Source organism: Lutra lutra, chromosome 5, assembly GCF_902655055.1.
Source record: "Lutra lutra chromosome 5, mLutLut1.2, whole genome shotgun sequence".
NCBI classification, from domain to species: Eukaryota; Metazoa; Chordata; class Mammalia; order Carnivora; family Mustelidae; genus Lutra; species Lutra lutra.
Genome location: NC_062282.1, coordinates 161925005 through 161936442, shown reverse-complemented (window position 1 = coordinate 161936442; position 11438 = coordinate 161925005). Strand labels below are relative to the sequence as shown.

At 38.8% G+C, this 11438-nt stretch overlaps 1 pseudogene; it reads right to left on the bottom strand.

Moving 5' to 3' along the window:
- Positions 1 to 10372: 10372 nt before the first annotated feature.
- On the bottom strand, positions 10373 to 11047 carry LOC125100466 (60S ribosomal protein L10-like; annotated as a pseudogene).
- Between the last annotated feature and the right edge of the window lie 391 nt (positions 11048 to 11438).

The following is an 11438-nucleotide window of genomic DNA, read 5'->3' as shown; positions in this document are numbered from 1 at the left end:
AATCACAAGAGGAAATTTGGAAAGAACCCAAATACCTGGAGACTAAACAGCATCCTTCTAAAGAATGAATGGGACAACCAGGAAATTAAGAGGAACTGAAAAATTTCATGGAAGCAAATGTTAATGAAAACACGTTTCAAAATCTGTGGGACACAGCAAAGGCAGTCCTGAGAGAAAAATATATAGCGGTACAAGCCTTTCTCAAGAAACAAGAAAGGTCTCAGGTACACAACCTCACCCTACACATAAAGGAGCTGGAGAAAGAACAAGAAAGAAACCCTAAACCCAGCAGGAGAAGAGAAATCATAAAGATCAGAGCAGAAATCAATGAAATAGAAACAAAAAAAAAATAGAGCAAATCAACTTAACTAGGACTGGTTCTTTAAAAGAATTAATAAGATTGATAAACCCCTGGCCAGACTTCTCAAAAAGAAAAGAGAAAGGACCCAAATAAATAAAATCATGAATGAAAGAGGTGAGATCACAACGAACACCAAAGAATACAAAGAATTATAAGAACATACTATGAGCAACCATATGCAAACAAATTTGACAATCTGGAAGAAATGGATGCATTCCTAGAGACATATAAACTACCACAACTGAACGAGGAAGAAATAGAAAACCTGAACAGACCCATAACCAGTAAGGAGGCTGAAACAGTCATCAAAAATCTCCAAACAAACAAAAGCTCAGGGCCAGACGGATTCCCAGGGGAATTCTACCAAACATTTAAAGAAGAACTAATTCCTAGTCTCCTGAAACTGTTCCAAAAAAATAGAAATGGAAGGAAAACTTCCAAACTCATTTTTTGAAGCCAGCATCTCCTTGATCCCAAAACCAGACAAGGATCCCATCAAAAAAGAGAACTACAGGTCAATATCCTTGACAAACACAGATGTGAAAATTCTCACCAAAATACTAGCCAATAGGATTCAACAGTACATTAAAAGGATTATTCACCACGACCAAGTGGGATTTATTCCAGGGCTGCAAGTTTAGTTCAACATCTGCAAATCAATCAATGTGATACAACACATTAAAAAGAATGAACAAGAACCATATGATACTCTCCATAGATGCCGAAAAAGCATTTGACAAAGTACAGCATCCCTTTCTGATCAAAACTCTTCTGGGACGCCTGGGTGGCTCAGTTGGTTGGACAACTGCCTTCAGCTCAGGTCATGATCCTGGAGTCCCGGGATCGAGTCCCACATCGGGCTCCCAGCTCCACGGCGAGCCTGCTTCTCTCTCTGACCTTCTCCTCGCTCATGCTCTCTCTCACTGTCTCTCTCTCTCTCTCAAAAAAAAAAAAAAAAAAAAAAAAAAAACCAAAAAAAACCTCTTCTAAGTATAGGGATAGAGGGCACATACCTCAATATTATCAAAGACATCTATGAAAAACCCACTGAAAATGTCATTCTCAATGGAGAAAAACAGAGCTTTTCTGCTAAGGTCAGGAACACAGCAGGGATGTCCATTATCACCACTGCTATTCAACATAGTACTAGAAGTCCTAGCCTCAGCAATCAGACAACAAAAGGAAATTAAAGGCATCCAAATCGGCAAAGAAGAAGTCAAACTATCACTCTTTGCAGATGATATGATACTATATGTGGAAAACCCAAAAGACTCCACTCCAAAACTGCTAGAACTTGTACAGGAATTCAGGAAAGTGTCATGATCTAAAATCAATGCACAGAAATCAGTTGCATTTCTCTACACCAACAACAAGAGAGAAGAAAGAGAAATTAAGGAGTCAATACCATTTACCATTACACCCAAAATTGTAAGATACCTAGGAATAAGCCTAACCAAAGAGGCTAAGAATCTATACTCAGAAAACTATAAAGTACTCATGAAAGAAATTGAGGAAGACACAAAGAAATGGAAAAATGTTCCATGATCCTTAATTGGAAGAACAAATATTCTGAAAATGTCTACGCTACCTAAAGCAATCTACACATTTAATGCAATTCCTATCAAAATATCATCCTTTTTTTTTTTTCAAATAAATGGAACAAATAATCCTAAAATTTATATGGAACCAGAAAAGACATCGAATATCCAAAGGAATGTTGAAAAAGAAAGCAAAGTTGGTGGCATCACAATTCAGGACTTCAAGCTCTATTACAAAGCTGTCATCATCAAGACAGCATGGTACTGGCACAAAAACAGACACATAGATCAATGGAACAGAATAGAGAGACCAGAAATGGACCCTCAACTCTATGGTCAACTCATCTTCGGCAAAGCAGGAAAGAATGTCCAATGGAAAAAAGACAGCCTCTTCAATAAATGGTGTTGGGAAAATTGGACAGCCACATGCAGAAAAATGAAATTGGACCATTTCCTTTCACCTCACATGAAAATAGACTCAAAATGGATGAAGGACCTCAATGTGAGAAAGGAATCCATCAAAATCCTTAAGGAGAACATAGGCAGCAACCTCTTCGACCTCAGCCGCAGCAGCATCTTCCTAGGAACATCGCCAAAGGCAAGGGAAGCAAGGGCAAAAATGAATTATTGGGATTTCATCAAGATCAAAAGCTTTTGCACAGCAAAGGAAACAGTTAACAAAACCAAAAGACAACTGACAGAATGGGAGAAGATTTTTGCAAACGACATATCAGATAAAGGGCTAGTGTCCAAAATCCATAAAGAATTTATCAAACTCAACACCCAAAGAACAAATAATCCAATCAAGAAATGGGCAGAGGACATGAACAGACATTTCTGCAAAGAAGACATCCAGATGGCCAACAGACACATGAAAATGTGCTCCACATCACTCGGCATCAGGGAAATACAAATCAAAACCACCATGAGATATCACCTCACACCAGTCAGAATGGCTAAAATTAACAAGTTAGGAAATGACCGATGCTGGTGAGGATGCGGAAAAAGGGGAACCCTCCTACACTGTTGGTGGGAATGCAAGCTGGTGCAACCACTCTGGAAAACAGCATGGAGGTTCCTCAAAATGATGAAAATAGAACTACCCTATGACCCAGCAATTGCACTGCTGGGTATTTACCCTAAAGATACAAACGTAGTGATCCGAAGGGGCACGTGCACCCGAATGTTTATAGCAGCAATGTCTACAATAGCCAAACTATGGAAAGAACCTAGATGTCCATCAATAGATGAATGGATAAAGAAGATGTGGTATATATACACAATGGGATACTATGCAGCCATCAAAAGAAATGAAATCTTGCCATTTGCGATGACGTGGATGGAAGTAGAGGGTATCATGCTTAGCAAAATAAGTCAATCGGAGAAAGACAACTATCATATGATCTCCTTGATATGAGGAAGTGGAGATGCAACATGGGTGTTTAAGGTGGTAGGAGAAGAGTAAATGAAACAAGATGGGATTGGGAGGGAGACAAACTATAAGTGACTCTTAATCTCACAAAACAGAGGGTTTCTGTGGGTAGGGGGATTGGGAGAGAGGGGTGGGGTTATGGACATTGGGGAGAGTATGTGCTATGGTGAGTGCTGTGAAGTGTGTAAACCTGGCGATTCACAGACCTGTAACCCTGGGGATAAAAATATATTATATGTTTATAAAAAATAATAAATTTAAAAAATATTATAATATGTAATATGTAATGTGTGTATATGTATGTGTGTGTCTGTGTGTGCATGTGTATTTCTTTCTTTCTTTTTTTTTTTTTTTTGTTTGTTTGTTTTCCTTTTGCAGTTCATCTTATGTGCTTTCCAATTACCTGGTCTCCCAGATCACTGATACATTGTTAAACATTCATTAGTCTACTGCTGATTCCCTACAGTGTAGTTTTTAAAGATTTATTTATTTAAGAGAGATAAGGATAGTTGAGGGGTAGGTATAAAGGGAGAAAAAGGATAGAATCTCCAGGAGACTGTCCACTGAGAATGGAACCTTGTGTGGAGCTCCATCTCATGACCCTGATAGCATGACCTGAGCTGAAAACAAGAGTCCTACCCTTAACTGACTGTGTCTCCCAGGTGCCCCTACTCTAGTCTGTTTTTTATTTGAGTTATTGTATTCTTCAAGTTTGATTTATTTTTTTTTTTTTTAACTATCACCAAGTCCTTCGATGCTTCTCTCCATTCCAGGGAGCATCTTGATGATCATTACTTTAAATTATTTATCAGGCATATTGCTTATATCGACTTCATTTAGTTTTCTGAGGATTTGTCTTGTTCTTTTTTTTCCCTTTAATTTCAATTAGCCTACATATAATACATTATTAGTTTCAGAAGTAGAGTTCAGTTATTCAACCACATACAACACCCAGTGCTTATCACACCTCATGCCCTCCTTAATGTCCATCACCCATTTACCCCTTCCCACCACACACCTCCCCTACAGCAGCTCTGTTTGTTTTCTATAGAGTCTCATGGTTTGTCTCCCTCTCTGATTTCTCACCATTGATTTTCCCTCCTTTCCCCTATGATTGCCTGTGCTATCTTCTTTCTTTTGGAGCATGGTTTTGTTTACTGATCTTTCCTGTCTGTAATTTTTCTATGGATTAGATGGAACAGCTACTTCCAAAATTAAAGGAATGGTCTTGGGTATAGTCTTCCCTTATGAAGACTGTGTGTGCTTGGCACCATTTACTAACTGACTGGAGCTATGGCTGGTGTGACCAGGGTGTCTTGGAGATTTCCATTCAGTGAATATCATATCAGGACATCTAAAGCTAGATTGGACATGGGCTGTTATGTCTCAGTGTTTTATGTGTTGAGGATAGGCAAAACTGAAGTGGGTGCAAGCCAGGATGAACTAGCAGGGCCCACCCCAGTTGGGGCACTGGGTTTGAGGCTGTATGCAGTTTGGGAGGTGACTGAGTTCCTTGTGCATAGGGTGCCCTGGCCTGATGGCTGGGGTGCAAGCTGGTGGGGGAGGGATCAGGGCTCTATGAACATAGGACAACTTGGCAGGAAAGTTGAAAGTGAAGTGAGTAAAAACTGGAGTGTTACAGGACTCTCCACACATAGGATTTCCTGAAGGGGTGGCTGAAGCTTAGGAGGGGTTCATGCCAGGAGGTCTTGGGGCAGGCTATGCCAGGGATCCCTGGCAGGACAACCGAAACTAAAATGTGCATGGGTTGAAGTGGTCCCTGAGCTCCCTGTGAAAAATGTGTCCTGCCAGGACAGCTGAAGCTGAAATTCTTTCAAACTAGGGGATTCCATGGTGCTCAGCAGCAGGGATGCCATGGTCATGGTTGTTCTACTGGAGCCAAAGTTGTGCAAGCATGTGTGTTCCAAGTGGCTTCATATAGTGGGTGTCTCAGTGGAGTCGCTAAAACTGATGGAAGCATGGGATAGGGGATTCCACAGTACTTCATGCAGAAATCACCCAGGGAGGTGCAAACATCAGATGAGAGGTTCCAGACCACTCTATATTGGGGATGCTCTAGTCAGCTGAAAAGTTCTAGAGTACTGAGCATGGGGAGAGTGCCCCATCAAGCTATTGTGTGGGTCTGAAGTGATCTTCAGTTGCTTTGCACCTGTATCACCTTGGTGTAAAACCTGGGGCTATAGTGAATGCTAATCAGTAGTGTCCCAGGGTGTACCAGTCCATAACAACCTTGGTGGAACAGCTGGGGCTGGTGTAGGCTATGAGCTCTGGGCTCACTGAGGCATCAAACCAATTAGGGTAGTGGACTAGTCTGCAATTTCAAGGTGGAGGGTGTTCATAGACTCTGTCCATCAATCCATCCTCTAGAAGCACCCCAGCCATTTGCTGGTTCTTGGGCTGACTGTTTTACAGGCTACTTGCTCTTTAAAACTATTGATTTTATAAGAAGATATTGCAAAGAGAAAAGAGGAGCATCTTGGTGGTGCAGTTCGGTGAGCATTAGACTTCCGTGTTTGGTTGGGTTATGATGTCAGGCTTATTCAGTAGGCTCTGTTCAGGTTCCACTCCCAGTGCAGAGATGGCTTCAGACTCTCCCTCTGTTCCCTCTGCTGTGTGTGCTCTCTCTCTAATGAATCAATAAATCTTTGAAAAAAGAAAAAACTAGGAAAAGAAAATAAATAAAAGAAACAAAACCTATCCATTTGTTTTTTTTCCATGCCATGATGTGACCAGGTCTTGTGTTGGCTTGTGGACCCAGCCCTCACAAACGGTAGGTGCCTCTGATCAAAAGCATTCCCAATGCCCCTCTGTCCTTGTAAGCAAGTGTTTTTTTGTGTGTGTGTCCTAGCGTGATTGGGACTGGTATGAGTTTGTAGACCTGTGTCTTGCTGAGGCAGCACGTGGCCACTGGACCCTGCTCCAGTCTGTGCTTTTAAAGTGGAAAGGAAAGGAAACATTAACTTGTCATTCTTAAGTCTCCATCGCCCAGAAAGCATTGCCACAGCTACTCTGTCATTTGGCAGAGTTCAAGTGTTGGCTCTTTTATACGCTATGTTATTCTCTTTTAAACTGCATTTTTTTTTTCTGTGCCCAAGAACAAAAGACTATTCTTAGTCCATCAATACCATCTCTTCTTTATAGCATTCACAGCATTGAGGATGTTTCCCTTTATTATCATGTGTCCAGCTGTCTTGGTGTTGTGTTTTGCCATTCTTTCTTGTGTTGTGGGAACCCCACCCTGACTCAAGGATCCCCCTACTGGGATGTTAAGCATATACCTTCTCCCACTGTGGTGCCACAAACTCCCCTTTATTTTTCTGCCAGAATTTTTGGAGATTATATATATATATATTCTACCATATGATTTGGCCATTCCAGTCCTATGTAGATACCAAAGAGAAAAAGAAAACATGTTTATATGCAAATTTATATAACACAATTTCAGATTTAATTGTTTATAGTCTAAACTTAGATATAATGGAAACAAATTTTTGAAGGGGGAAGTAATGTCAGTATTATGAGAGCATGACTCATCACTTTTTCCTCTTCCCTTTGATTTACAAATAATTCAGCATCCATAACCAAAACAGAACAACAACAACAACAAAAACTTTGAATAGTGTAGCAGGATACCTGAAAGATCCATATATTTGTGCACCTGAAACTTGATAGACTGGACAGCAGAAGATGGTGTGGAGCCAAGAAGAGTGGTAGCAAAGTTGGAGGCAGCAGGAGTAGTAGTGGTAGAAAAAGTGTTGCAAATTCCAGTAGTGGGACAGTGAGATCTTTCTGGCAAAACAGATGGAGGGTAAAGGCAGTAAGCAAGATTCTGCCCAGCAATTCGCAGCTAGAGAGCCCTGCTGCTCTCTTTGAGGAGAGACTGCAATGACTGAGGAAAGGGAAATAGGCAAATAAATCTGAAGGATAATGTCTCCTGCTATTTGTCCTGAAATTCTGGACCATGGACTTCTGGAACCCCCAACAGTACTCAGGGGCCCCCTACTGGGGTGCTAAGTCTATATTTTCCCCCACTATACCACAAGATTCCCTTTACTTTTGTGCCAGATTTTTAAAACTTAATTAAATTAAATAAGAAAAATTAAGATACAGTGTTAAACTAGTTTCAGTTGTACAAAAGAGTCTTTTATTTTGTTTGTCTCTCACTCTCTTTTTCCTGTCAGCTTTAAATAATAATAATGCTGCTTTTGCTCCCAACTTCAGTAGCAAGTCAGCTCTGGTAGGAGAAATTAAAAAAAAATTGTGTGCCACCTTGTGGAAAACACAAAAAGGCTCATAACTGTCAACCTGTGAACTGTTAAAATCAAAGAAAACAAAGCCTTCCCTAAATAATAAAGACATTTATGGGGCGCCTGGGTGGCTCAGTGGGTTAAGCCGCTGCCTTCGGCTCAGGTCATGATCCCAGGTCCTGGGTTCGAGCCCCACATCGGGCTTACTGCTCAGCAGGGAGCCTGCTTCCTCCTCTCTCTCTGCCTGCCTCTCTGCTTACTTGTGATTTCTCTCTGTCAAATAAATAAATAAAATCTTTAAAAAAAATAATAAAGACATTTGCTACTTTAAATGCAACAACAAATTGAACTTTTTATCAAACACGACAAAAATTTGTAGTAATATATCACAAAAAACTGAAAGTTTTTCAGCAACTGAACCCAAAGTTATCGAGTTTGCAATCTAACTGATAAATTCAAAGTGGCTGTTACAAAGGAGTTCCACCAGCTACATGAAAACTCAAGAAGACAATACAATGACCTCAAGAATAAAATTAATAAACAGGAGGAATACTTTACTAAAGAGATTGAAATTTAAAGATGAAGTCAACAGAAAGTCTAAAGCTGAAGAACTCAATAAATAAAAAATGCAATAGAAAACATTGGAAATAGAGCATATCAGATGGAAGAGATAATTAGTGAGATAGAAAATAAAAAGGTAGAAATGATTCAGGTGAAAAGGGGGATAAAAATAAGATTTCTTCTAATTGAAGTAATTTGACAAGATTTATCAGACTCCATTAGAAAAAGTGAACATAAAAACCAGGAGGAAAAGAAAAGGAGGAGGGGACAGAGAATTTATTTAAAGAAAAATTAGTTGAGAACTTCCCAGTCTGTGGGATGAACTGAACATGCAGTCCAAGGAGCTAATAAAATGCCCTACTATCTCAATGTAAAAATACTTTCTTTTAAGATACAGTATATTAAAATTGCAAAAACCAATGACAAAGAATTTTGAAGAGAGCCAAAGAAAAAGATGGTAATTTAAAAGGAATCTCAGAAATAAGAATGTGGAGAATGGGGAAAACAGATTTCCAGTTACAGAATAAATAAATCATGGGAATGAAAGGCATAATATAAGGAATATAGTCAATAATATATTAATATTGTATGGTGAAAAATGATAGCTACACCCGTGGTTAGCTTAGCATAAGATAGAAATGTTGAATCACTGTGTTATATACCTGAAACTAATATAACATTGTGTGCCAACTATACTCATGTTAAAAAAAAAAAAAAAGACATGGATGGGACTGGAGGAGATTATGCTGAGTGAAATAAGTCAAGCAGAGAGAGTCAATTTTCCTATGTTTCATTTACTTGTGGAGCATAAAGAATAACATGGAGGACATTAAGAGAAGGAAAGGAAAAGTGAATTGGGGGAAATCAGAGGGGGAAACAATCCATGAGAGACTGTGGACTCGGAGAAACAAACTAAGGGTTTTGGAGGGGAGAAGGTGGCAGGATGGGTGAGCCTGGTGGTGGGTACTAAGGAGGGCATGTATTGCATGGAGCACTGGATGTGGTGCACAAACAATGAATCTTGGAACACTGTAAAAATAAAATAAAGTTAAAAAATTAAAAAAAAAACAAATTAAAAAAGATAAATTGTGACATTAAAATATAAAAGGAGAATAATAAAAGGATGAGACCTCTACAGGCAAGTAAAGATAAATTGCTATCAGCAGAAACAATAAAACTATTTTATCTATTAAAATGATTGTGTAAACTTTATGGTAACCACTGAGCAAATACCTAGATTTGATGCAAAACTTAAACAAACAAACATGTGAAACTGAGTAAATCACCATGGAAAGCTATTAGCTTACAAAAGCAGAGAGAGAAAAAGAAACAATGGGGACCAAAAAATAAACAGAAGATAAAAGATAAAATGATAGTAATGGTTGTAGTACATATTAATAATTGCATAAGTTGCAAATGTATTAAACTTTCTAGTCACAAAGCATAGAATGGCTGAGGGAAGAAAAATCCCATTATGTGCTGCCCATAGGAAACATATCTCAGCCACAAAGACACACATAAGCTCAAAATAAAATACAGAAGATGACATTTCAAGCAAATAGAATAGAAAATAAATGTATGAAGACTACAAAAGAAAAGGATAGCCATGCAAAATAGACTTTAAGTAAAAAATGGCAACAAAAGGCAACGATCATTATTTAATGATAAAATGGTCAGTTTTGAGAAGAAGCTTTATTGCAATTACTGCATGTTAAAAAATTTAAATCTCAAATAAAAAAAAATTTACATCTCAAGTAACTTGAAAAGCAAGAACAAAATTAAGCTCAAATTTAGCAGCAGGAAGGAAATAATAAATATCAGAACAGAAATAAATGAAATAGAGACCATAGAAACAGTGGAAAGGATCAGTGAAAGCAAGATCTGGTTCTTCAAAAAAAATAGTTAGATTAAGAGAAAAAAGTAAACTCAAATAAAATTGGAAATGAAAGAGGAGACATTAAAACTGACTTTATGGTATTATATATAATCATATGAGATTACCATGAACAATTTTTTTTAACCAGAAAAATACATAATGTGAAATATATATATATACATTTCTAGAGATATACAGCCTACCAGAACTGAATCAGGAAGAAATAAATCATCTGAACAAACCAATAATAAAGAGATTCTTTTTTGACAGGAAATAAGAGTTATTGGTGCACGTGAAGAAGTAGAGGCACTGCAGAAGCTGTTATGAGCTCAGAGTTCACCATTTGTCCAGGGAGCCACAATTAAGGACATATTTCACCCCATAGCCATGTGGGATGAGCTACTTTTCAGCCATCATGTATTCAAATTTATCTTCATTAAACTTAGTACAACCCCACTTTTTTGGAAATATGGATCTTCTGGAAGCCAGGGAACTTGAACTTGGAATTGTGTTGGGCTCAGTCACATGCACCTTGTTCTGCAGCTTCCTACAGATGGACATCATGACATGGTTTATGTGAACACTGGTCACTGTGCCCTGGGATTTTCTAAAGGCACCCCACATATCGGTATGGAGTGTATCAGCCACAGCATTGGATATCTTGTTGCTACAGATGACATGGAAGGGGTGGAGTTGTACTAAGATGTGAAGACCATCTTTGCCACAGCTTTTCACCATGTTCTTTATGGCACAGATACAGACAGCCTCCAGGGCTTCAGAAGAGAGAAGGTGTCATATTCCTCTTACACCTGTGGCCACATAGTGGGAACACATCTACTTCTGCCTTCTTCCACTCCAGGTCAGAGATGCAGATTTTGGGCATTAAAAAAAAAAACAAAAAACAAAAAACAAACAAAAAAACTGCAGAAGCAAGACTTTGTATATGGCTTGTTATTACAATACTGGTAACACCAGGCAGGATGGTGACCCATGGTACACCAGGATCTTCAGTGGTGCACCATGGAAAGAGCTAGAGATTTAATCAGTAATCAACTCAGAAAATTCCACAGCAGACAACTTCATTGGAGACGTCTTTCAAACATTTAAAGTAGAATTAGTACCATTTTCCTCAAAATCTTGCAAAATACCTAGAAGGAATCATTATAGGGAGCCAACATTTCTTTGATATAAAAATCAGATAAGGGGAAGATTGCACTCTCCTGGCAGTAGTGAGGCCAGACTCTGGGCCAGCTCTTCGGTAGCAAGAAAGACAGCTGTCCTGAAAGTTATGACTGTATGTGAGACAGAAGTCACCTATGTATGTTAAACCATGAGATGTGGTCGCAGCATGACCTCACCTATCCTGACTCATTCATGAGCCTGCAGATGCTACAAAGGACCC